Raw genomic sequence first — 22,714 nt, 5'->3', positions numbered from 1 at the left:
CGAGCTCGGTAGCATGCCCAACGAACGCCAACGGAACGCGATCGTGCAAGTGCTCCGGCTTCGCATCTACTCATGGTCCCCTTTAGCGGGAGATGGTGTATTCGCCTTCGCTGTGCAGTCGCCGTCTGACAGTGCGCTGGTGCCGCTTGACAGCGCCTCTGACTGGCGTTTGCAGGTGGGTAACGCCATGGAGAAGGAGAGCGCAAATGCTGCTCACCGGCGCAGAAGAGCCGAGAAGCTTATGTCATCGGATCCCGAAGTAGTTGCCTGGCAATTAGCGCTTCAGCGTAAGAAGAATGAACAGAGGAAAGCTAAACGTGCTGCGGAAATCTGGAAAGCTCAGAATAATCAGCTGAACCTTTGCTAACGCTACGTATATCCTGGCATAGCCGAGCTAAGCCACTGCAAAATTTTTTAACTGCGGCAAACTATTGCCGCCTAGATGTGGAGTTCGTGGGCGAAAACGACAGGTGCCTCACTGTCAGAGGATATTTATAAAAAATATGTATTGTCTAAAAAACACCCTATATATATATATATATATATATATATATATATATATATAATATATAATATATATATATATATATATATATATATATATATATATATATAATATATATATATATATATATATATATATATATATATATATATATATATATATATATATATATATATATATATATATATATAATTCAGAAGAAAGTTCCGAAGGTCCGGTGCACCTGTAGTCGAAGAAATGAAGGAGCACACTTACGAGAATTGCATATTTTTACTCATTTACGTTTCGGGCCGTGGCACGGCCTTCGTCAGAATTCTGACGAAGGCCATGCCACGGCCGAAACGTAAATGATGTGCTCCTTCATTTCTTCGACTATATATATATATATATATATATATATATATATATATATATATATATAGAAAGAGAGAGAGAGAGAACCCGGTACGCGTGTTGCTATTATGCGCGAGCGTTTACACGATACACCTTCCTAGCGCGTCGGAAAACCAACGCAAGCTGGATCAAACCGGCTCCTTACCTTCGTAGACGACACCTGGCCGCACACTTTGCAGACGAGCGAGCTGCGCGCGCACGCTGCGTATATTCACGTGACGTCGCGCGGCGCAGCTGCGATGGGGCAATGCAGTCACGCGCAGGGCGTCCCCGGCCTTGGCCATGAAGGAACACGCGCACTCGCGGGCAACGAGCCAAGACGTTCACGGATCGCCACGACCCGTTCCTATTGTGGCTGCGAGACGGCATATAAGCTGTGCATGCTCTGGATAGATCGGACGCTACAGATGAAGGAGCGGATGGCGTATCGCCACAGCAGTTCGACCACAGTCTGACACCCCGTTAGAGTATTGTCGTTGTGATACATGCCTCGTTGTTGTGGAGCTCTTGTATTCATCTGCTGAACGCGTGCTGCCATGTGTTCGGTAACAGAACAGCAAAAGGAGAACAGAAAATTTGGTAGATATACGAAGTAATAGAGTAATTATTATTTTTTTACAACACAGTTATATTCAACAGCTATATAGACGGAATATATTGAAATACCAATGTGTAATAAAGGTTGCAGTGGTGTACTAACAACACCTTATAATAACAAATTCATTGCATTATATACACTTTTGTAAAGGACACCTTTGTATTTGTTCTTCATGTAACCACCCCTTATGTAATACTCCTCTGTGGGTCTTTAAGGTATTGAACTGAACTGAACTGAGCTGTTATGATCGAGGCTTGCCGCGTGTCCTAGATATAAAATGATCATCATCATGAGCGAGCACGTACTCTCTTATTCATCTTCCTCCTCTTCTGCTTCGGTCCAAGGACAAGTGTGCCGATTTATCCGGCGTGGGATGCAATAAATCTGACGGGCGAGAGAACGATTACAGAGACATAGAAAGAAAGAGAGAGAGAGAAATTCTTGGCGACGAATGATTCGAACCCGCATACCCACGATCCGAAAGAGATCGTGGTAATCACTCGGTTATCCAGGCACGCTAGCAGAGCGTATAGTATAGTAAAGAAAGGGAGTAGGAAAGGAAGAGGGATAAGAAGGAGGGGGGAGAACGAGTGAAGAGAGAGAGACAGAAAGAAAGAGAGAAATAAATAGAAATAAAGGAACGATGAGAGCAAAAGATCGAAGGCGAGAGGACCACTACAAAGAGACAGAGAGAAAGAGGAAAACAGAGAGAAAGAAAGGGAAGAAATAGAGAAAAAGAAGGAAAGACAGAGAAAGAAATAGATAGAGAGGGGGGAATAGAGGTCACAGCAGAGTCTACCCGCCTTGCGCTAGTTAGTGCAAGCTGCGCTAACTTCTTTTTTTTTTAACAAGAACCTGTTTTATGCCGTGGTGCACCAAAGCTTTCATGAGGTGTTGAAAACCTGGAAGCGGAGCGGAAGTAGAGAACGTCTTGTTTATTGACGCTGAGTAGAAAAACTAAAAAAATGGAATGCGGGCGTGCGCTCGGGTCCACGCTCGCTTGTCCCTTCTTCGTCTTCGCTGCTCTTTCGAAAGAATATTTAACATGATGTACTTCCTTCACGAAAATACGTCAGGAAAATGAACGCCATCAGATGGCAAGGGAAGAAAACTAAAAAAAAAAGTTCTGTTGACAGGAGTCCAACCCACAACCTCTCGGTCTGCGGCGACGGCTGGCGGGAGTTCAGCCCACTGCGCTACAGCAACACGCATAAAGGAGGCAACATGAATGCGCCTTTTATGTTTTACATTTTCCTCTCACAGTGCTCTTGGTTCGCGGGGTGGTGCCGCCGTGTGGACGCGGTAGACAGATGTAATGCGTGGCCTCCGCAATTAGCTCCGGCAACGCGACGTTGCTACGATCGCCATATTCTTCCCATTTCCAACAGAAGTGTAATTTCGTCAACGCTTTAACACACCGCGAGGTGTCGGATTTAGCCCAAGACTCGCTCATAGCATCCATCCATGCTGAAAAATGGCTCTCCGACGCTCGCCTGGCTGTCGCACCGCGATCACCGCTCGCCCTGTGAGAATTAACGGCCAAACTAGAGGGAAAACACGACGCGCTTGGCCTTTCTCTTCGCGTTTCACGATGCTTTGAAGAAGTGCATATCGAGCATCAGTGTTTACTATGTGCCTGTTGATGTCATCTTCGGGCGGGATTTGCCCATTTGCGGTGTCCAGGTACATGTTAACAACTTCAGCTACCGCAAGGGTTAAATCATGATAATGGTCGTTAGCCGTCGGTACGGAGATGGGCCACTAGGGGTCAACCTCGGTGCGTCCACATCAAACAGTGCCATATCTGCCAAACAACAAAAGACACTGTACAAGCTCTTATATAGCAATGCACTATGAACAATCAACCACTTCCGTGACGACACGTTTCACGTTCGTGTTATACCGATTCCCATGACGGAGGGATCAGCCATCTTTTCCATATAAGGAGAACTCGGCTTGGTCTCTGATTTCTCTGCACCGTATCTATTGGCACCGCGGCTACACAAAAAGAAAAGCACATGGCAATGTTTTTAACAGCGGTACTGTTTAAGCCGGGCGTAATCTGTCTGTTGGAAACAGGAAACTATCATCAACTGGCAAGTGCTATCTTTGTCCTCTTCTTCATCGTGATCGTCTTCTTCGCTCCCACAACACGTGCGCCGATTTCTCTGGCGCTGGATGCAATCACTCTGATGGGCGGGACAACGAGCACAGATAGAGAGAGAGAAATAATCATAGAGAAAGAGAAATTCTATGGGGAAAAGTTTTCTTCGTGAGACGAGATTCGAACCCGTGTCCCCACGATTCGAAGGCGAGCGTCTTAACCACTGGGCTATCCAGGCACGCTAGCAGAGCATAGCATAGCTTTGTATAGCAAGGGTCTGAAACACGCGGACCCTTCGCTAGTGGCCCGCGGCTTCACAAGTTTAGTGAATTTGCTAAATGGTACACGCATTATTTTCTCGCTTGTTGCAATTACCAGCGCTTTGTTCGGGTAAGCTGCAGGGACGGGACTGGTATCACGCATTTTTTTTCGCGCGGCGCCCCATGCGTTCATCATGTGCTGAAACATAACCGTGGAACAAAATTTCTATGTTTCAGAATCGGCCTCCAGATTTTAGTCATTCTGGAGATCGGTGTCTATATGCTCCTTGAATCCTGACGTCAAATCCCGTTCAGAAAATACCCATATACGAGACATGAGAAAGGCATTCTTTGAAATGACAACGTTAGCCCCCCTTCCCCCTTCCCCCTCGCTCCAACCATCTTCACTGTACCGGCCCTTGCGGGACTAAATTTCGTGAGTAGCGGCCCGCTAGTTGAGGTGAATTTGGACCCCTGTTGTATAGTATAGCATAGCGAGGGAGGTGGGAATGGGAAGTGAGGGTGAAGAGGAGGGGAAAGAGTAAGGCATAGCATAGAAGGAATGAGAAACGTAGAAATAGAGAGAAAGAAAAGGGAAGAAAGGCAGAGCGAGAGAGAAAGAAATAAAGAGAGAAAGAAGAAGCGAGGAGGAGAGAGAGAGACGGAGAAAGAAAAATAGAAAGACCGAGAAAGTGAGAGAGAGAGAGAGAGAGAAAGAAGAAAAAGAAATACAAATAATCAGAGACAAGAAAGGCATACGCAGAAAACAGAGAGGAGAGAGAAAAAGAAAAAATAAAGGAATAAAGAAAGAGAAAATGTAGGAGGAATATGCAAAATCCATATCTATATGTTTTTTCATCTTGATGCGGCACAATGCAAAACATATTCGTAAGTTATATTGTCAGGGAGAGAAGTTTTCAACCTAAGGTTGTGAAGCTCAGCCCTGGCCCCGCGATAAGGAGTAGTATTTACTATGGAAGCGCGGTGTGGACCTTTTGGTATGAGTACAAGCGGGGGCAGCAGTGAACACGCTCGATATAGAAGTGTTTGCGTTCATGGCCGTTCCGTTATACAGCACGGAAGCGTCGGCATAAAACACATCCTTCCTTTTAGAGACACGTTTGGAGAGTTTTGAATTTCTGTAATACTGAAAGCACGGTTTGCTCGACGTGTATCACCTACAATGTATCGGCAAGATGGTGCGTGTGATTGTTTTTTTTTTTCTATTTTTGCGCATATGCTGTCTAGCTTCTGCGCGTCCATTCGATCTTCTGTACACGTAGATCCCGAAATTTCGACCAATAATGCGAATGTTGGCGAGGAACCTTGTAATGCTATTGAGCCGTTGATGTAGAGAGTTTAACAGGAGCTATGCTCCCCGACTTGCTAGCTTTTTAAAAAGGGCGGGTGTCCCCAGTAGTAGGTTATGCCCGGTAACCATGTTCCACGAAGGATCACATTTAATGCATTCTCACTCTAAATGTCTGCCGTTAACGCAGTTCTAATGCGTGACAATGATAATTCAAGTTTGCCTGATTTAAAAACGTGGTGTGCCCTTAGCTTCCCCCCGAAACCACCGGTCGCTTTCACTTTTGTGACACACGGGACGTAATAACTCGGAAGAACCATGCCTTCACCGTATAATGGTCGCCTCAAGTCCCGCCAGCGCTTGAAACTAAACCTGTCTAAGCACCGCCACTTATGCCTCTCCGCACGAGCCATGTATTGATGCAGACACGTGCATTCATATCTGGGTCATGCCGTCTGCGCAAGACAGCTGAGGGCTGCGAATCGAAATCAACCATGCAATAATGGGACAAGTGCGACTGCAGTGATCGCGTGGCGCCAAAATTGCAGTGACCGATCCAGTTTCATCTGGTTCTGTTCGACCAACGGCCGTTTGAACATAGTGGGGTCTCGCTTTTGCCTTCGATTATTACTCCTGATCACAGGTGCCAGTGGATTATCCACGCGCTCAAAGTGCCGAATACTTTTAGAGATGCGAGTGGAGGCGATCGAAGGGCTTAAAATACTCTCGATGAAAGATGCCCGCAGTGTGGTTGGTGTAAACACCTTATGCTTTTGTTTCATCGCCTCCATCATGTAAATCTTCCCAAGTAGCACCTGCTCCCTATCATCAAGCACGGCGGTGCCTACGGGAAAGTGCCGATGTGCACACTGTTACGTTCGGCAGCATTACTTTGCCCAGGAAAAAGAAATCTGCGCGCATGTGCCATACATGCTTCATCTGCACTCGCAGTACGCCAGCTAAACATACTGTCGCAGCGAAAAGTTCGAAAGAGAAAGAAAACAGAAGAAGGAGTGGAAAGAAAGCCAGACAGCCTACTCCTAAGGTTTCCTTTTCTTTTTCGAACTTTTCACCACTGAAATATGTTTAACACACACCAACTCGCCCAAGAAGAAGTTATGCGAACTACAGCGGTATCGCATATTCAGGTTGAGGAGAGGTTAGAAAATGGTTATAAGTATGCCAGCATCGGAAATAGCTTGACGTGGAAGGCAATGCAGCACAAAAGAAGACGGCTACAAGGAAGGCGACGCACACGTACCCGTCTTCTTTTGCGCTGTGTTCCCTCCGATGTTTCACCAATAAGCCCAAGCTACGATGCTAAATCTTAACGTGGGAGTCAAATAACAAGTAGTCGAGCTAGAGTGACGCAAGAAGAATCAAGGCAAAAAAAAAAGAAAGAAACGAAGCGAAGGGTAACCAGAAAAAAAAGTTCCGCTGCACTGCGGGCAGGGGACCGTAAGGTATAAGGATGGCAAAGGAACACCCTAGCACGCATTCCAACAGCCGTGCACGACACGCATTATTCTACGGCAGAGAACGTAAAATTTTGAAGCCACTTTAAATTGTATGAACACAAAGGGGCCGCAGAAGAGCTCTGGTGTTCTTTGCAAAGTGAGGAGTGTAAGTACATGCTACTCGTGCCATATCCATGCATGCGTAGTCATACAGCTCACTCATGAGTCGACGCACGCAGCCCAGAGCGAGCCATGACCCTGAGTCTGACAGCGCTAGCGAAAAATGCATGTTTGAGTTATTATGAGAGAGTGCCTTCTTTTGGCGACCTATGCACACATGTTCCGCGATCCCACCCCTCAGCTCAGCAACGCGCATATAGCGGCCTATTTCAAACCGCTGAGTCAACATTATGAGAACAAAGGTCGGCACGCCCCGGCAGAATGAGCTCTGGTGTGCTTTGCAAAGTGCAGGAGTGTGAAGTACATGCTACTCGTGCCATATCCATGCATGCGTAGGTCAGCAAGCTCACTCATGAGTCGACTCACTCAGTCTCAGATCGAGCCATGACCCTGAGTCTGAGCAAGCGCTAAGCGAAAAATGCATGTCTTGAGTTATTATGAGAGAGTTGCACTTCTTTTGGCGACCTATGCAAACATGTTCCGCGAATCCTCCTCAGCTCAGCAACGCTGGTAGCTCACTGCTGCTTTTCTTTCACATGTTTCTAACGCTCTATAAAAGGGACACTCCATTGAGCTTGTGAGCGAGCAGTAAGATTTGCGGCTTAGTTCAATGCATATGCCGAAAGAGCAAGCGGCCTATTTCAAACCGCTGAGTCAACATATCGCAACGACACAGGTACAGGCAAAGAAAGAAGGCAAACATGTGGAGGCACAGTTTGGGCGTGTTGGCAGTGCACTTAATGTCGACGCACGCCCGCAGAGCAACATATATATATATATATATATATATATATATATATATATATATATATATATATAAACAAGGAAGGAGAACAAAAGACTTGAAGAAACGATTAAAAAGACAGTGCCTCAAAGGTCTGCTGCGCACCTCGAGGGCGGCGGCCACGCAGACAGCGCATCACAAATCTGTGTAACCTTTGTGGTGTCGGGCTGGCAGTACAATTAGGTGGCAAATGACATCGCAATGTCAGCGTGTCCAGGGCCGCTGTCGTTGCGACGTCGCTGCACGCGGCTAATGCCAGGGAACCACTGCCGTTCTTGCTCCAGGACAGTTGCGCCCGGTGAAGGGGAACAGATAATTACTTCGCTTGTCGAACGTTCCACCTACCCTCAGCCAGAGTCCGCAGTGTGCTCGACGCTCCTGAGTAATTGCGTGTTCCACATAGTCCCGACTAGGTAAGTAGAAAATATATGTAAACATATAGCACTTGCGACGCGAAAACTGTCATATAATGCACTATTGATGGTTCGATTTTACAATGTAATGGCTTCTATTCAATGTAAGTGTAAATTACGTTGAATACTGTTCCACAAAGGGGTCTCGAAGCTGAATTATTGAAATTCTGGGTTTACCTGCCAAAAGCAATGTACGCATATGAGGCACGCCGACGTCAGAGACTCCTCAGTAATATTGAACGAGTGCACTTCATTAGGAGCCACACTAGGGCGCTACCACATTGGGCCCCCACGAAAATGCGGCCACCATTATCGAGATTTGAACCCACCGCCTCATGAGAAGTGACTGTGATTTATGAATCTAAAAAATGGACGCGTAATATAATTCCCTTAGCGAAACACACGTGTAACCAGATTGAATGGGCGCTCATGTGAAGATGTCATGTTGTGAAGGACGTAACAGACACGAAGATATTGAAAGAATAGTTGACACAATGGCATTTGAAGAAACCCGTCACTTAGTGCTGCCCTTGTGAAATTGCCTCTGACTGCAGGAAAGTACCAAAGGTTTGGACGTAGCCTCACAGTAACTACGTCCAAGCCGCGCACATGTCGCCTGTTGATGTGCGCCACAGATACCACTTGGATTGTAGTAAGCACCAGTAGTTGCCTACACATACACTTAAGGATTATGTCGATGATTTGCATGCATCACACGCCAACTTTTTGCCACAGAAGAAGCACAAGAATGCGGTAACCAGGAGGAATCGTTACCCCAAGCTAGAGTAAAACTGTTTCCTAAACTGAAGTTTCCACAGCTACCCTGCTTATTCACAAGAAAAACAGGAAAATTCCTATTGCGAAGAGGTTAGGCAATCTCCACAATGTTATTCACTACATGCTTGGACGAGGAATTCGTACGAGCTGATTGGAACAAAGTAAATATCAAGAATATTGGAGTAACGTCCAGTTTGCAGACATGTTTTCTTTCACCAATGATGGCGACGAATTACAAAACAAAGATTGAAGATCGAAACCGAGAGGGTGATAAAGTAGGGTTGTAGATAAATATTGAAATTTGCAAATGCAATGCAGGAGGCCTCGCGGAAGAACAAGAGATTGGCAGCCGGGGCCAAGAATCCGTAGAGTAGTACGCATATTTGGATCAATTACTCGCAGGAACTACTCACGTACTAGTCATGAGAGGAAAATTCACCGAAAGATAAGGATGGGCCCGCGCGCATGAGGTGGACAATCCCAACTCATAGCCGGCAACTTACCGCGGTCCCGAAATCAGAAAGTGTACGACCACTGTACATGTATTACCAATAATAACACACAGGACTGCAACTGGGGGCATAACAAAGAACTTGAAGAGGAAGCTAAAGGAGCAGTGACATAAAATTTCAAGCTCGAGATGTGGCCTTCTCTCGATAACTTGGTATGCAAAAGTTCTTTAGAGAAGTATCAATTGCGTCCGTTGCGTAGAAGTTATATTTCGACGGAAAACAGCGTACGAAAGCTCAACGGCGCTTTCAGCACCCTGCTGAAGAATCCGGCGTAATGGAAGAATCAGCAGACACGATTGGTGTACTGAGCAGTGCGGACGTATTTCACTTTTAATAAATCCTTGAATAAATCGTTTGTTGTTGTCAGTCACCGGACTGCTTACTTTTGTTGACAGGATAGGAGTGCCTAAAACGTTTCTTCCTGTTCTGTATTCTTGCCAGCCAGCATGGCCCATGCGTGCGTCTCCAGGTGCCTACTCGTCGCTGATCGTCGTATTTGGCGTATTTCGTGCTTGTGTTTTTTCTCAAAAAAAACATGACTGATCCCTCCGTCATAGGAATCGGTATAACACGAAAGTGAAACGTGTCTTCACAGAAGTAGTGCTTATTGTGTAATGATATATGAGAGCTTGTACAACGTCTATTCGTGTTTGGCAGCTATAGCACCGTTTGACGTGGATGCACCCATGTTGACAGCATGTCTCTATCGCGACGACTAACGCCCATGATCATGATTAAAACCGTTGTGGTAGCTGACGGTGTGAACATATATTTGGACAAAGCGAATCGTGAATCCCGCGTAAGGATGATATCAACAAGCTCATAATCAACACTGGTACCCGGTATGCACTTCTTCAAAGCCTCGTCAATTAAGGAGAGAAATGGCACGGTGTGCGCTTTCTAGTAATGGGTAGCCGACGCCTGTGCTCATGCATACATAACACACACTGCGCTTCAGCAAAACGGGAGGTAGAGGTTCGTAGCCTGAGCCGCAAACGCGTGCATCCCGCTGGCCTCTGTTACGCAGGCGCTGCTCTCCCTCCACGAAGGCACGACATTCGCCCGTCGAAATCGCGTCCTTTCTGCAACGCATATTGCAGCAGTTTTGTTAGTCGGTGCTCTCGCAATTGAAGCAGTCGGCGGCGGAGAAATCCCGTTGGTGCACGTGGTAGCTGCACTACTCAGATGAGCCGACGCACGCTAACACGAAACCAAAGGCAAAGAACGTAACTGCGTCAAGGGTGCCTCGGCGACGCCAGTGCGGCCACTCTACCTCTCTGGTATCGAGACGCTTTAACCATGACCTCAGATATCGCGTGAAATCTCGGAGTAAGCGCTAGTAAGTGTCGATCGTGAAGCAATACTTCTTTTCACCTCTCACAGACGGCGGCACTGCCCCGCTCCGCCCGCCGCGAAAGAGAATGTGTGAAAGATATAAGGCGCGTTCGCGCCGTGCCTAGCATCTCCCGAGAAGGCTTAGTGGGTAGGGCGTCGGGCGCTTGCCGTCGCGGCCGCAACGTCGTGGGTTCGATTCCCAGCGGGGTATTGGTTTTTTTCTTTCTCACCCGTTGGTGTCCATTTTATCAACGTCATATCCGTGACGGATGTACTTGGTGGACCCCGGCATAAAACACTTTCGTGTTAAAAACAAGAACAAGCTGGCAGATTTCAGCAAAAAATATATGTTTGGTTCTGGGATTACTAGAGATGAGGTACAACATAGAGTTAACATTTTACCGATTCGAGCAAGAATAAAAAAGTTGGTTAATTAAATTAATTAGCACCTAGTCATGAAAAAATACAGGTTGTATGTACACACGACTACTACTATTATACAAGCGGTAGAACTTTCGTAGAAGGCATGGTTTATAAGAGCGAAGCTGTTTAGCAAATCGTTCCTTGTCCGGCGAACCAAAAAAACTATCATCATCATAAACGAGTATGTACCACAGAAATTGGGTATCGCACTACTAAAAACTGGTCCACTAAAAATGAAGAAGGCAACAGTTAGCCCTACAAATGACCAAAATACTATCATCATCATAAATGAGTATGTGACAGAGATTGGGTAAATCCCACTACTCACCAGTGGTCCACTAAAATGAAGTAGTCAACGGTTAGCCCACCAAACGGCTGCGAACCGACGGCGGCGAGCCGAAAACGCCGAGTGCGTACGACGAGAGAATACTAGGCAACGGGAAAGGCGACGGCGGCTGCGAGGAGACCCCGACGCGATGGAAGGCCTACGCCAACGACGACGTGCCCGTAGATCTATGAGAGATGCGAACGCTTGGTGTCAGCGCTAGGTTGTCTCTGCAGTTTGGACATCCGTGTCGTGTCTGTGACTCTCTGTGGCTTAACTCGTACCTCTCTGCGCTGAGAATCAACGTAGAAACAGCCTAGTATCACCTAACTAAAGTACAGCAACGACTTAGAGGCAACCTAGAAAAAACCTACATCACCTACCTAAGGCCTAAGAAACACCTAGAAACAACCAGATGTTTCAAGCCTTGCGCGGCTTTTAAGTCTTGGTCAAGTTAGCTTTGACAGCCGGTATATAGCTTGTGGCGCTAAAACAAAGAGAATCCGTGCCCATGCCTATAACAAGAATAATTCATTCCTACACTTGCAATGTTTATAGCACTAATCTCAAAAAAAGGTGAACGAACATAAATACTCATCCGTACTATTAAGTTTAACTGAAGCTATAATTAACAACATTACCTATTAACACCTATTACCTATTAATCCATTAACAACATAATACCTATTTGAAAATAAGACAGACACACAATGGACGCTGGCTAGACCTCAACTGAAATTTTGTTCCGAACACGTGACATATTAAGTCATAACAACAACAAAAAACGTCTAAACTGATCGTAGCGTCAGCATTACGTGAACAGCTGCACGTGCTGCTATGCGGCATCTAGGGTAGCTCATGGTCCGACGTAACGTTGGCACTCACGTTAGAGTAGAGACGTGCATTTCACACGTAGCGTCGTAGGCGTATGCGGACGCATGACGGCAGCCTGAGGAATCGTGGATATGTATTGTTATTATAAAACCGGATAACCGACATTGCCACTCCCATTGGCGTTGTCCTTACCTGACGCTTGTCTAAAGTCGTTTTTCGAAGCAGTTTGAAGCGCTGGCGTGGCTCTGTGGTAAAATATTGGACTGACATGACTGTAGCTTGAGTACGATTGTGCCCGCGATTTTTATTCCTTGCTTTCATCGGGATATTTCACCCATCGTGAAAACCGCCCAACACCGGCCTCGCGTTTTTCTGTGACCTCAACAATATCGGGTTCAGATTTCCAAATTGAGAATCACCTGTGACGCATATCCACACACCATGAGCCGCACGTGACTGGCGAAAAGGTACGTCAAGTTATTCATGTCATGACATGAGAATAGTATTCGTAATACATTCGCTTCGTCCTATGCCAATTTTGGCATGTGCCAACCTAAGGAGACGATTACGAGAGCGCCGACGCGTAGATAGATAGATAGATAGATAGATAGATAGATAGATAGATAGATAGATAGATAGATAGATAGATAGATAGATAGATAGATAGATAGATAGATAGATAGATAGATAGATAGATAGATAGATAGATAGATAGATAGATAGATAGATAGATAGATAAATAGATAGATAGATAGATAGATAGATAGATAGATAGACATGCTCAAAGTGCCTTTGATAAAACTTCTGTTCGGCCTAGTTGGTACAGAGCTCTTAAGGTGAAAAGTTTATGTTTTTGCGCTGACGTTTTGACCTTAAAAGCACTTTTGGTTCGCAAAGAAACGCTTCGCATCTCAGACTTTACGAGCCGAAGGAGGGAGTCTATTAGTCGAAAATCTTTCCTCGTTTTCTCAAAAAGCATCGCCATGATCGGCATATTTTATGTCCGGGGCACGGCCAAGGCCTCTCCAAATAATCCACACTGTCCTGCGAGAGCTGATTCTATTTGGTGCCTGTGAATTTCTGAATTTCATCTGCCAGCCTAACCCTGTCTGGTGCTCGGCTGCGTTTTCCATTCCGTCATTCTTACTAATCACGCTGTGCCTATCATTTTCCGTTCCATATCCATGCGTAGTTCTTAAAGGAGCAGTGACGTCAACTTCACGCATGTCGCGTTTTTTTGCGTCCACGTGTAGTGATCGACCCCCTGTACCGATTCACCCTCTAATAATGCCACGGGAGATGAATAAATATATCTCATATTGATTAGTATGACCAGGAACGAGCGCGGTTCAAAATGGGTGCAAAGCCCGCCACTTTGCAACGCTGGCAGCGCTGCCGCGCGGTCACCTCAACGGTGACGCCCCGAAAGGGCCCCATCTCATCGCGTGGCCACACAAAACGGTGACGAGAGTTTCTGCTGTCACTTCGTCTGCTAGGCGCGCACGTACAGTCATGTCATCGTCACCACCACTGTCGTCGCCGCCGTCATCAGTGTGTACAAGTGATGAAGAAAATACTGAGATATTGGAAATCGCTGCGATTCGCGACGTCGCGAATCATTCTCGCTGCGATCATCTGCAAAGAAGCGATTCTGAAATCGACTCCGGTCCGAGCAGCGACGAGTAGGCACCTGGAGTAGGCACTGTTCATTGTACAGGGCTTCACGATACTAGATGCGAAGCATCTTATAGCCGAGTTCAAACCGGTGGTGGTGGTGGGAGTGTGCGGCGTGACCACCCTTACTGCGCATGCGCATACCCTCTCCACACACCTCCTCTTCACTCCTTGTCTCCACTTCCCTTCTCTCCTTTCCCCCTCCACCTCTCCACTTCCCCTCTATCCTTTCCCTCTCGCCACTTCCCCTCTCCCATCCCATTCCATCTCCTCCCCCTCTACCCTTTCCCCATATCCAATTTCCCCATCTCCACTTCCCCTCTCTTCTCTCCACTCTTCCTCTGAAACGCCGGCTAGACATGCCGAAATTCTCTCCAGCGCAATGCCGCGATGAGCGCCAGCGCATGCGCATCACCTCCCCCTCTCTCACCTCCCCTACGCTGCCCCCCTCTCGCACACCTGTCGACCTCGCACCCCGCTCGCCCTGTGAGAAATAACGGCCAGGCTAGAGGGAAGACAAGACGCGCGTAGCGTTCCTCTTCGCGTTTTACGATGCGAGGTCGGTAGCATGCCCAACGAACGCCAACGGAACGCGATCGTGCAAGCCCTCCGGCTTTGCATCGCCTCATGGTCCCCACCATCGAGTGTGGAGCCCTGTACTATGCTGTGATGAACGAACGCAGCCGTATATCAACTAAAGAACGCTTGGAAGCGCTGGAGTAGCGGCGCGCGAGCGCGCATCTATTTCATATTTCGCGTGTTTAGCGCGCTTTTGTTTTTTCTCGGAAAAAACAACCAGGCAAGTTTCAGCAAAAAAGAAATGCGTGATTCTGGGGTTATTTGAGGCGCCGTACAACACAAAGTTAACATTTTAACGATTCGAGAAAGAACAAAAAGTTGGCTAATTAAAGTTAATTCATTAAATTGCACTTAGTCATGAAAAAAATACAGGTTGTATGTACACACGGCTACCACTATTATACAACAGGTAAAATCTTTACTAAAACGCATGTTTTTTTTTCGTATTTTTTATTCTTGGTCCAAGCAAGCTGGGACAGCCGGTAGACACTACCGTACTTACACGGCTATTTAAATACACAGAATACATTTATCAAAATATACCGTAATATTTGTATTAATAGCAGCAAATATATACTTTAATTTTATGCTCATGTTGTATGATAACGTGCTTGTAATGAAAACAGCTGCCCACACGCAATAATAATGTTACTTGTTTATGACATTTTTATAAAAGCTTTTGTTGAGATACACATTAACATGCGCACCGTTTCACATATCTTGATTACAGCTGATTGGCGTCAAAATATTACCTTAAGCTGGAGTCAGCCAAAAGACAAAAATACTAGACAATCCATTGGGCTTGCGTTGGAGGAGTCGGCGTTTCGCGGAATCCTCATTCACGAAGCTTCATGCGAGGCTCCCCTGGCGATCGCTCATGCGCACAGCCGGAATCCACGAGCACAGCACGCAGTGCAAGACGCTGTGGTTCAATGTCTCGTTGAAAAGTCCCTTTGCCGACCAGCTCTACCACTAGAGTTTTCTAGGAAGAAACACGCGTACCTCCATAGCCAGCAATTTGGCACGATTAAGCGGTTGTCGTATGCACCACAGCCACCTTGGCCCAGTGAGGCTGGGGCAGCGTCCAATTACCGTTGCACCGCCGTGCCAGGAGGAATGCCTCCCTTCACCGACTCCACATTACTGCCGGGACGCGGCGTGGTTGCCGAGCACCAAGGCCATTCAGGGCCGGCTTAGTTGGGCTACGTTAGAGGGCCTTGGCCGTCGGTCGCAGCCCCCCACCGGCAACGGCTGCCAACGGTGTGCCAGATTTATGACCTCGAAATTGAGCCGGACGGACCCGGCCACCAGGACTGCATCAAAAGCAGATGCAGGGCAAAAATTGCGTAAAAGAAACGCCCGAGCTTAATCGTCGGCGAGACGGATTGCGTCATGGCGAATGCGCCCGAATCACAAAAGTACTGGGCTGCGTGATGCTCTAAATTTGCACTGTAGTTTCCGACGACTGATGGCCGCTGACCGAGTGGCCTAGTGGATGAGCAATCCGTTCAGCGAGAGATTATCATAAGACCAGTAAATAGTTACCGCATTATGAATTCAGCAACTACGCGGGTATGGTGTAATTAATGCCTGTATGAACGAAATGGTGCGTTCTACCGCGGCCGTGGCAGCTGGATACCAAGTTATTCCCTGTAGCAAAGTTCAAGTCCCAGTAGACATTTTCGGGAAAGTGTGGTCCGCAAGTTCTAATAACGCTTTTTCTGCAGGTCGTGACCTACTCACTTGATTTTTGGTAGTATCCCTGTTGTATCGCTGCTTAAATCGCAGTTAATGAAATAAATGTGCCAAGAAATTAAGGGAAATATAGTTAATATAAGAATTTTAGCATTGCAGGCCAGAGCAATAAACCTCGAGTGGCCTTGTGCAACATACTCAGAAAAAGTTTCCCTGTGGTAGCTACTGCTTTATTCCCATAATCTGCACAGCTCTAAAAGATGAAAGTACTTGCGAGATACTGTGCGGTAATCGGACGTCTAAATAACAAAAAACAATTGCACGTCGTAACAAAACCGTGTGACTGACAGTATGTACGTAGCAGCACATTGCAGAAACACGCCTTCAAAACCATTACGGCCATGCACGTTCCATTAAGTTCCAAAACGACCGATGCATTTTTTTTATGGCAACATTAATGCTGCTTCGCGATTTTTCCCAGCGTTTAAACAAAGCCCGCGAAATATGAAATTAAACCACGTCTCTGCGCTCATGCGATACAGTGTATCAGTGCTATCAACCGTTCTTCGAGCGATATAACCGTGCGCACGCACCGAGGTGAAATTAGGGGCAGAGGCTGTAGGCATCGATTTCACAGCGCGTCCGAATTTTCGACGGCGGAAAACGGCAAGGAAGCTCCGTCGTCCCTGATAAGCGATAGTTTGACGGTCCGCGCGCTAGTTGTTTAGCTGGAAGCAAGCTTGATATCGCTGCAATAGGGTATCGCACGAGCGCAATAATTTGATTTTATTTCATGTTTCGCAGGCTGTCCTTGAAGGCCCGCAAAAATGACCACGCAGTATGTACTGTACAGGGGTGGTAAAAGGTTCCCAGGCCACAACGCCCAACCGAGGAGCAGCACCTTGCTGCTATCGCGGCGCTGCCATCGCAATCACAACTTGGAGCACGCTCCAAATTGATCATATTTAATTAAGCGAAATAAAAAAAAACGCCAGGCCTGCGCGGAAAGCGCAACACAGTCACAGCGAAAGCTGGAAGAGCGGCATTTCTAGAGCCCGTTATAAACTCTCTTGTGGCTACTAATACAAGTACATTAGCAACGTACCCACTACGCCACAAATCATAATTTCTGGGAAGTTGGGAAGCACCCACCACGACATTATTCGTCATTCTGCAAAGAAGCGAGGTACCATCTGTGAGGCATTATGTGCACTTTGTTATTGCTGTAGTTGATGACGATGAAGAATTATGGCTAAGCCCTTTGTAATGGGTTGGAAGCTTTAAACGACCCACTAGTTACGTAATTCATATTGTGTGACGCCCGGTCGTTATTTAACTGTCCCACCACGCTTTATAACATACGTTAACCGGAGAAACGGAGAGCGAGAGAGAGAAGGAATTAACTTTATTGAGAGCCTGAGGAAATGGATCATGGGAGCCTTATGGGCTTCCTCGGCAACCAATAGAAGTGCACTTGCCAGGAACCCACTACGCTATAAATCATCATAATTTTTGTGAAGTAGGGAAGCAGCCACTATGCAATCTTTCGTCATTCTGCGAAGAACCGTGGTACTCGCTAAACACCTGTAAGGCATTATGTGGACTTTGTTGATGCTGTGGCTGATGACGAAGAAGAATTATCGTAGAGGCCTTTGTAATGGGTTGCAAGCACTCAACAACCCACTCGTTGCGCGATTTGCAATGTGTGACGCCCGGTCACAGAATTCGCGTTTGTGTGACGCCTGGTTGTTATTTTACTCTTCTACCACACTACATTACATATGTTAATGTGGTTCCTTCCCGACATGAAGCCTGTATAGGCTCTTTTTGCAACGCAGTTTCAAGCACCGGCATGGCCCAGAGGTGGAACACTGGGCTCCCACGCAGAGGGCCCAGGTTCGAAGCTCGTTCCATCCTGGAAATTTTTTCTTAATTCCTTTTTTTTTTCTTATTTCGTGCGATAGTGGTTACGGACACCGGCGGCGGCGGCGGCGGCGGACAACTACGGCGCCAATAACGGCCGTTGAAATGATCTCATAAAAGCTTTCGCTGTAAAAAACGCCAGGCCTAGGCGGAAAGAGCTGCACACTCACAGCGAAAGCTGGAAGAGCGGCATTTCTAGAGCCGATTGTAAACTCTCTTGGGGCTATTAAAACAAGTACGCGTACCCACTACGCTATAAATCATATTTTTTGTGAAGCTGAGAAGCACACACTACGCCATTATTCGTCATTCTGCGGAGAAGCGAGGCACCAGCTACACATCTGCAAGGCATTATGTGAAATTGTATGTTATTGGTTTCGTTTAGTTACGGTTAACTGATCCTTTTTTTTTAAATCCTTAGTTCATGTGACGTGAAACACCTTGCATATCAGCAAAAAAGAAAAAAAAAAGCAATTTTGACACAACTGTTTATCAGTCTAAACTGCTTTAGTGCTTCTGTTTAACGTTTATCGTAATCAATAAGACATCAATATTTGTTGTACAATTAATTCCCACCTAAAATTTTCAGCTGACTGTGAAGAAACAGCCTGCACGGCCAAGTACGAGCAGGTCGCCGAAGTGGGGCGACACTGTCATGGCTGCAGCGAGGGGACTAATGGAGCCGAGAAGATTAAGTCAAAGCGAGGAAGCGGAAGGCGCTGCACTGCGGCACACCTTTGCATCGCAGGAATCGTTTGTGGAGGAGGAGACCTTCCAGGAAGGCGGTCATTACGCAGCATCCCCTGCATCTGACCCGAGGCGCGCCAGGTGAACGCATCGAGCGAGCGACTCAGACGACGAAACGAACCCGCCCGGTTGCGTCAGACCGAAAGGAGCAGCGCCTGGGCGCGCGTCCAAAGACTCGACAGTCTCGCGGATTCTTTTCTCTCCACGGGCTGTTCCCAGGAATACAAGAAGCCCCTTTTCTGTGTAAATTTATTCAGTTTGTGGAGGCATGCTCTCCTATTGTTGGAGTGATAACACTTGTGTTTTATTCTGCCTACTAATGTTCTACAATGTATCTTGCAGGACCAGGCCTGTCGGGAACGAAGGATCAGCGCATGTTTGAAGTTAAAGCTTCCGAAAATGCAATGGTGTAAAGTGGTCGAAGAAAATGTACACTCGCCAATTGAAACAGAACACAAAACAACTATATATATATATATATATATATATATATATATATATATATATATATATATATATATATATATATATATATGAGTGATGAGAAGGACGCACGTACGAAATGTAGTTTTAGTAACGCTTTGGCTGGTGGGCGCCAGCCTTCGTCAGAGTATATGTTATTAGCGTTTCGCCTGGCCCACCAGCCGAAACGGTAATAAACCTACATTTCGTACGTGAGTCCTGCTCTTCACTCATCTATCGTGCCGGACCCATCGATATTCAAGGTATCTCTCTCTCTCTCTCTCTCTATATATATATATATATATATATATATATATATATATATATATATATATATATATATATATATATATATATGTAGGGAGATAGATAGATAGATAGATAGATAGATAGATAGATAGATAGATAGATAGATAGATAGATAGATAGATAGATACGCCTGGGCTTAAATTATAGCTTTGATGGACCCAGCAATCGCCCTTCCATACATGACCGCGTGTAGATTTTTGTCTTCGAGTCGGAACCTGTGGATTGCCAACCAGAACGACGGATGCGCAAACAGGTTGGTGCGTTCTTTTTTTTTCGCTTTCACTTATGTGCTAGTCGCATCTGTTACTGGCGCTACCAAAGTCCCAAAAAGTTTCGAAATTAATAGTTTGTGACCAAAAAGGCCGAAGCCAGATTGATTACAGAGTGCGCGATTCACTGACAATGTTCAGGAACGGCTGAAGCGAGTGCTCTAAGTGACCGAGAGAATATCGCAATGAATTAATCAGCCAGGTATCCAGAACCAGCCGATAGCCTTCATTCGAGGGTACTGTCATGATGGGTTGTAATGGCAGAAAACGACAAACTCTATATTTATTACAAAGATGAGGAATAGAAGAAAGCAATAACGAGCCTAACAGCAATCACTTGCCTTTTATGGGGATTATTTTGGTATCGGATCCCCTAATAGATATGCATAGGTCGTTCATATATTGATATAAAGCGTCATATAAGACCCATTTCTCTTCGAAGCAGAAGTACTGTTCTAGTTACAGCGGCTTGAATAACAACGGAGCGCTTTCAATAAATGTGGTGGAGCGTCTACGTAGGTGTTTATGTAGTCACACCGCGGGTTCCCGGACGCGCAAGTGGAAGCCTTAGAAATATATGTAATTTACGGTGATATACGCAACAGTAGTACCATTATATGCTGCTTTGGTGACGCTCCAAAGATGTGTCCTTCAAGTCTCAGAAATTAATAAGTAAAGAGTAAACAAATGCACGTCAATCAGCGCGTAAGAGCAATAAAAGGTTACAGTAGGAGATATAACTTGTACAGCCTGATCGGGATAAGCCTGTACAGAAGAGTGGAGCCACGAACGTTCGCGAAAGCTGAAACCGTGAAAGAGCTTTAATCGTTCCAATTGACTCCTGACAACGCATGGAACGCGAACGCTTCGACATAACTGTTATGGCGGATTTTTAAGGACATCAGAGAGAACTAGCGACAATTTCAGCGCCTCACGAAATTATTTGTCATGAGACTATAAGTCGGCGTGTATGACACAAGAACCAGCCCGACAATCTAAACTGTGTCGTCGATACACGTGCTCGTTTGTTCAAGCATGCTTTGTTTCTTTTATCGTGTGAACTAAACTAATAAATTATTAATGAAAACAGAACAAGAAAAACAGATGAGTAAGATACATAAATGAAACGTAACGTACAATTATGCACTTAAATAACTTAAAGCAATTAAACTGCAACGGTGTCGGTAATCGTTGTAGATAAGATGTCGCGATAGTGTGCGTCCTAGCTTCTATATAAGAGGCCCTCCGAACACATACACAAAAAAGTGCGACGCTGCCATCCATAGAAGAACTTATACTCCTGCAAATAAAGCTAAACCATTTTCTTTTTTTTTTTGTAGATAACAGCGGTAATACCAGCCAGAGCGAGCGGCCGGACATGCTATAAGGCGCGTAGTGCAAAAAGGAGCTGCACAAATAGAGTAATTCACCGGAAACGCCCCACAGTTTTGAGATCGAATGAATCGTCGGCTCTCTCTAGAAGCACCAGGTGAACGCCTTCCATGGCCCTTGCAGATGCCACGTTATAATGAGTCCGAGGTCGCGGGTTAGAACCCAAGAAGCAGCGACAACATTCTCGAGACTTTGCAGCAATTTGAACGTAGCATGCGAATATCGCATCATTCCAATGGTAACCGTAATTCCGTTCAAAGTGAATAAGCGCCACGCACCTCACAAGATACCTGTCATGTCCGCAACGCGTACCATCAACCTTCATTGCAAAAAAAAAACATGGAAGCGCCAGTAAATGGAAACACTCTTCCGTGGTCCTTCCCCTCTCGCAATTCCCTCTCCTCTGTATCCCTCCTCTATTCTTTCTGTCTGCACTTGTCCGTGTCCTCCTCTTCCGTGTTCTCGTTTATTTGCGCTTCTATTTTACAATGAATCTATACCAACCAGCCCCCCTGCCTACGCTTCTGAAACGTAACTGCTAGTTGGCTCACACATGCCACGCACTGTTGAAAGCTCCCCGGAAAACTAAAAGAGCCCCTAATCTCGACATATTTGCACAGCACAAAAAGAACGAGGACAGAGGATAGGCAACACAGGCGCTGACTTCAACTAAGCCCCTAATCGCCATTCACCGACCAGAAGCGCACACAGCCAGACCGCTTTCTCTGCGATACGCAGATGATAATATAATTGCTGGGGTTTAACGTCCCGAAACCACGATAGATAGACAGATACGAGGAGTGCTACACTTGAACTGATCACACGAGGCCAAAACAAAAAAAAAAAGAGAAAAGAGAGAAAGAAACGTACCCAATTCTTCGTTGTGTGCGCCGCGGATCACTTGGCGACGATTCAGCGACCGAACACTACGCGTGTGCGCACCACTCGTCGACGGCGCGAATACGTATTGCAACTCTTCTTCTGGAACTGGCGCCCAGAAGCGGAATTTTGTTTTCATTTCGGGCGCGAGTAGGCTGTTCCGTGATTGGGCGGCGAGCTTCGTGACGTCACAACGCCGCCTTCCCCTCGCGTTTTCTCCTCGCGTGGCGCCGTTTTTCGGCGTCGCTGATGCAAGTGCGCGGCCGCTTTGCGTCGTCGGCTGCCGTGCCGTCGGTGATGGACGCCGTTTCCTGGTCGGATTGTGTCATCTCGCGGCACTTCATCCTGATGTATTAGTTATTGTCAGTACCTTCTCGTGAACCCTATGTTTAACCATTTTACTGAACTTCTACATAAACCTCAAATCGTGTTTGATCAAATAATTAACTTCCATGTCAGCATGCTCAAGAGTGGAACCATAAAAAAGAATACAAGCTCTTCACCCTGCATTGAAAATTATTATTATTATTATTATTATTATTATTATTATTATTAGTTAATACACAAGCACACAGA

At 46.1% G+C, this 22,714-nt stretch overlaps 1 protein-coding gene across 1 annotated transcript in view; it reads right to left on the bottom strand.

Annotated features, from left to right (window-relative positions):
* The window catches only part of LOC119399310 (alpha-N-acetylgalactosaminide alpha-2,6-sialyltransferase 6), a 72,534-nt gene extending 50,290 nt beyond the window's left edge, over positions 1-22,244 (bottom strand). The window contains exon 1 of the mRNA XM_037666128.2: positions 22,130-22,244. The gene's annotated coding sequence lies outside the window, so the exon portion shown is untranslated. The remainder of the gene's footprint in view (positions 1-22,129) is intronic.
* Positions 22,245-22,714: the final 470 nt, after the last annotated feature.

This window comes from Rhipicephalus sanguineus, chromosome 7, assembly GCF_013339695.2.
Source record: "Rhipicephalus sanguineus isolate Rsan-2018 chromosome 7, BIME_Rsan_1.4, whole genome shotgun sequence".
Taxonomy (NCBI): domain Eukaryota; kingdom Metazoa; phylum Arthropoda; class Arachnida; order Ixodida; family Ixodidae; genus Rhipicephalus; species Rhipicephalus sanguineus.
Note: the sequence above shows the minus strand (reverse complement) of the source record. Positions and strands in the feature narration are given on the sequence as shown.